The sequence below is a fragment of the Leptidea sinapis genome, chromosome 23, assembly GCF_905404315.1.
Source record: "Leptidea sinapis chromosome 23, ilLepSina1.1, whole genome shotgun sequence".
NCBI classification, from domain to species: Eukaryota; Metazoa; Arthropoda; class Insecta; order Lepidoptera; family Pieridae; genus Leptidea; species Leptidea sinapis.
The window spans coordinates 2216316-2221310 of NC_066287.1; the positions used below are offsets into that span (position 1 = coordinate 2216316).

The window sequence follows — 4995 nt, forward strand, 5'->3', positions numbered from 1 at the left end:
GTAGTCTCAGTGTTGGTCGGATATTAAAAAAATAATGTTAGCTGCAGGTACTTCAGGCCAGCAAAAAATTTAACTAACTAACTACTTACCCCCTTATTCATAATAGTCTGCTAACTTAAAGCATTTCTAATTCTCACTCTGTCTTCTATTGACCTAAGTCATAATGAGAAAAAACACTCCTAAGCGGCTGTTTAAAGTTAGCGGACGATTATGAATAAGGGGGTTAATAAGTAGCAAGAGTAGGTAACTAAACTCGTGATAGTAAAATCAGTAAAATGTTATTTGCTAGTTTCACCACTCGCAGGTAGATGGCGCTGATAAGCCCATAGAGTGTTTCACAAAAAGAATTTATCATTTAATTTTCGACTTCTACAAGTATATCTTAAACCTTAAATCCTCAACACACGGTTTAGTAGACAATTAGAAAGCCGGTTTATAATAAAATTCCCGCCCGGTGACGTCGTGCGGCGTGTAGTCAGTTGTGCCCGTTTCGCTTTAAAGTTATTTATAATGTATGCTGCCGACATGCTTATAAAATAATAATAAAGTTAGCGTCAGTTATAAATAATCCATACATGAACAGTATTATTTATTATTTCATAACTTCATTTGTATATTATTAAATTAAATGATTCATAAATGTAGATCAAGTGGTTAGTGGAGTTCTACAACAATTTGCAGTTGACTCGTCAAAAATACATAAAAAGTAGTTGTGCGTAGAGGTGGTCGTTAAATCAATAAACTGTTTTTATTAACAGTTTTATATCCGTTGACGAATTAACTGTTTTTCTTCAACGAAAAAACCTGTTGAACATAATAAGCTAATAAATTCAATCAACGTCTTAGCCCGTAACTCGCAATAAATGAAGAAATCGAAAGCCTCACTAAAACAGTTTAATTCAAAACAGTTGACGAATTTGCGAACGAAAACGTTGACTTGATATTATATTGACGTAATGAAAACCTAATAAAAACTTAAATTATTATTAAATGCATTAACCGATTTTTCAAAACCCGTTGACGAATAAACAGTTTTTTCAACCTGTTGACTATTGACAAAAAACAGTTAAATAAAATTAATTTAAAAACCTTCAATGACACACCTCTGGACTTGTGTTTCGACAATTTTCGATGTTGAACTATCGTCGGTAAATATATATAGCGCCTTCTTATATACCTTTCATTTTCTGCAATAGCTTCACCTAGCGCTATCTTCTGGCGGATAGAGTAAAGTGGTACCTAATGTTGTGATAAGGACGTTAATTGCAGTTTCAGTCTCCCATATCCCGTGTGCCTGGGGCCTCCTTAGAGTCTTTAACAGCAAATGATATCTTAATAAAATTCCCACATAGCATGTAAAACTTAACTTTAATTACATAATGGTACAATCATTTCTTAAGTATATCAATCCACTGTGTGTTCACTTTACTCAGCTGTTTGCAATTTTCATTCATTTTGATGAGGTTCTTTCTGAAATGGATCAAATATTCCAAGTATGCCTGAAGACTGGCATTGAGTGTTTGTATTGACTCAATTTCTTGTATCAACTCCGTTTCTGCATCCTGTAAAAATAAATATTTTAAACAGATATCACAGAGCCTCATCATATCATCATCAGCCGGAAGACATCCACTGCATGACAAATTCCTCCCCAAAGATCTCCATGATGATCGGTTGTGAGCTACCCTCATCCAACGTATTCCGGCGGTATTGACCAGATCGGTCCATCTTTCGGGCCCTACTAACATTGCGTCTTCCTGTATGTTGGCGCCATTCGAGGACTTTACTGCCCCTCCTTCCTGCCGCTTCAGGGGGCCTTCTCTTAAAATCGATATTCGATAAATCGTGGCATTAGCCGTATCGAATCCTACTCTTAGTTACATCGTAATCAATGTCGAAACGATGATTGAACGAACCAAACATTATTCGATATTATAGGTCCTAACCCTACTCTTAGTTGAAAATGTCAGAGACGAATATTCGAATTTCACAAATAATCAAACGTCACTTTTACGTTAATCTCAACGACACCTTCTAGGCTGTCGATGCTATTATCGTTTCAAGTTGTATAGATATATTTGCCATACAATATACATACTTAATAAATATTATTGAAATAATTATATGTGATTTACTATTCAACAGGTTTATTACTGATTCGATCTCGCAGGAAAAATTCCGAGCATAGCCTTCACAGAGTAACTCCAAAAAATAAGCAAGCAGAGTTGTCACTAACAGTATTCTAGTACATTATTTTAGTATAGGAAGAAAGCAGAAAAAATATTTATTTCAACACACACACAAATAACAAAATGAAGGAACTTAAAAATATACAAATATAAAAACGTGTGGTGTTTAAAAAAGGAGCCACTCAGCATGTTTTAATACAAGTGTGTTGCAATGCTGATCTTCTGTGACCCCTGTGTTACAACACATGAACCTCAAGGGTGACACCTTGCCTGAATTAAAGACTAAAGTACACTATTTTTATTATTTTTTTTAATTCGAAATTACATTTGACAGAATGTTAATGTCCTTTGCAGAATTTAAAATATCTGGCGGTGTGCTGTCAAAACTTGAATTGCTCATTTATTGTAAACAAAACAATAAAAATATCAAATAAAAATGGTGGGGATTCGTTTTAACAAAATTTTTTTTATGGCTCGCGACATTCTGGTAGTGTGGAACATGCATAAAAGAATGTTCTATTTTTGAAATATATACAGATACCACACATTGAGCTATAAGAATGTAGTTGTTAGTTCTGTTAAAACTCTTTGCGCATGAAGGTATAAAAAAAACAAAGGAGTGTTGTTATCAAATTCAGTACAACTTATGGTTGTTATAAATGGTTATTAGGGCATTGGGTGTTCTAATGTTGGTGATAAGCTAACTGTTTTCTTTTCATCTTTAATAGAGGATTTAAAGCATGGGTGTAGATAAATGATATTATTACATTACACTTTATGAGATTAAAAAACAACTAATGTCTAAGACAAAATTTTTCTAAAACTCAAGAGTTTGGCAAAGAAATCCAGAAAGACAAAATAAAATTTTGGAAAGGGAAATCAAGGTTAGAATATTTAAGTAACAATTAAACAGTAGAAACTGATTTAAATTATACTGTAACATATACTTAGCAAGACATTAGCAAATTCAAGAATTTTGCCAAAATTTCAAGGTAGTTCAGATTAAGCTAGAACATAAATATTCATGGGCCATTAGGCATTACTTGAAAAACTCAAACCTTATTTTATTAATTCAGGTTGAAGGATTCAAGATCAGTGGGTTTAATAGTGGATGGATTTGAGGATCTGATGTTGGAGGTGTGCCCAAATAATATTCAGTGTTGATATGTTAGTTCTTCTCATACAAAAGCATGATTAAGTTGGCACCTCAATTCATACAGACTACCGGACAACATATGATTTTGTGTATTAGCACAGGTAAAATCCGCGACAAGGTAAATCACTCAGATCCAAAAAACTTTGTGGGTGTAGTGGAGGGAAGACAATCTAAGAATATTACTAGTTGACAGCAGTGAAGAGGTTTTGCCCTAAAGGAAATTATAAAAACTTTGCCAATTGAATAATTAAATATCTATGGTGTAGACATATAATTAAAAACAAGAAAAACCCTTTCTTAGAAGTCATTGAGGATATAAAATAAATAAATTTAATATCTAACTTATGTTTATTTTATTCATATGTAATATGTAGGTAATGGAAGACTCTTGCATCAAGAAATACTAATGTTGGTTAGGTTTTATAAGAATATGAATATGGACAGAACATCACTATTTGGGTGGTGAAAATTGTCAAACCTTACCATTATACCGATAATCTGTTTGTTGCGCGCGCCGCCTCTAAACATAAAAAAACTTATCCACCTGGAAACACAACTTTAAGAAATGATTTTAAAATTTTGTTTATTTTACTAAGAACCGCAATGTGTATTTACGCCAGGGGCCAGTTGCCACCGATTCTGATTGTTTACATTAATAATTAATCTTGGTGAATTGTAAACATATCATAGTTAAAATAATTAAGATTTTTAGATGAGGTAAATATTTTTAATACTGTCTTACCTCGCACTTAGATGACATCACAGATACATTGGACATCGACATTTTTATGCATTATAGTATTTCTTCCAAATAATTAATTCCCAATATAATATTCGCCCGTCTGCAACCAACTCGTTAAACTTCAACTTATAGTTCCCTTTGTATTATTTTCCATCTTTGATTTAACATTGATATCCCAGATCACTACCTAGTCGGAGATTTATTAAATTATAAATATTAAAAATCACAGATATTCAAATATAAATTTTTATGAAACGGCTGAATTTGAAATTTAAAACCACAAAGTACATATTATTTTCATCAAAGAACACTATTACTCTAACGACATTTTATTCACAGACTTCATTTTACGGAGCCTTAGATTTAGAACTGAATTAGAATAATATCTATTGTTTTGGAATAGTGTTTTTGAATGTGGTTGTTTTTTTGTTAATTTTTATTTTATTTTATGATTTTTAGTGAATTTGAAGTACACTAACAATTTGTCTAAATATGTGTAAATATACTAAATTTTTCAATGCAGCGTTCATTGCTGCATTGAATTAACTAGTAAGTACTTTGCAATTTGATTACAGACAGTGTTACGTTACTTTGTCATGGTTTCCGTAATCAGAACCTAACCAAACTATCTTTGAAGTATTTGCTTTCCAATAAAAAAAGAATCATCGAAATCGGTTGGCGCGTTATTGAGTTATTCGTAAATTTATCATCCACATTGCTATACATATGTATAGCAAAATTTAAGACGTTTATGGTTTTCTCATAGATTCCACTGTCAGATCTAGACCAAATTACAGTGGGACTACTCGGGAAGCACTACCTTTCAAATAAAAAATGAATTATTAAAATCGGTTCACCCAGTCGAATGTTTTGAGGTAACAAACATTCCATAACACCACATACCGACG

The 4995-nt window shown here is 32.5% G+C and overlaps 1 long non-coding RNA gene across 1 annotated transcript; it reads right to left on the reverse strand.

Annotated features, from left to right (window-relative positions):
• Positions 1-1349: 1349 nt before the first annotated feature.
• Positions 1350-4429, reverse strand: LOC126971488 (uncharacterized). Its single transcript, XR_007730908.1, has 2 exons — positions 4088-4429; positions 1350-1562 (listed from the first exon to the last, which is right to left on the reverse strand). It is a non-coding gene; the product is annotated as an uncharacterized LOC126971488 (long non-coding RNA).
• Positions 4430-4995: the final 566 nt, after the last annotated feature.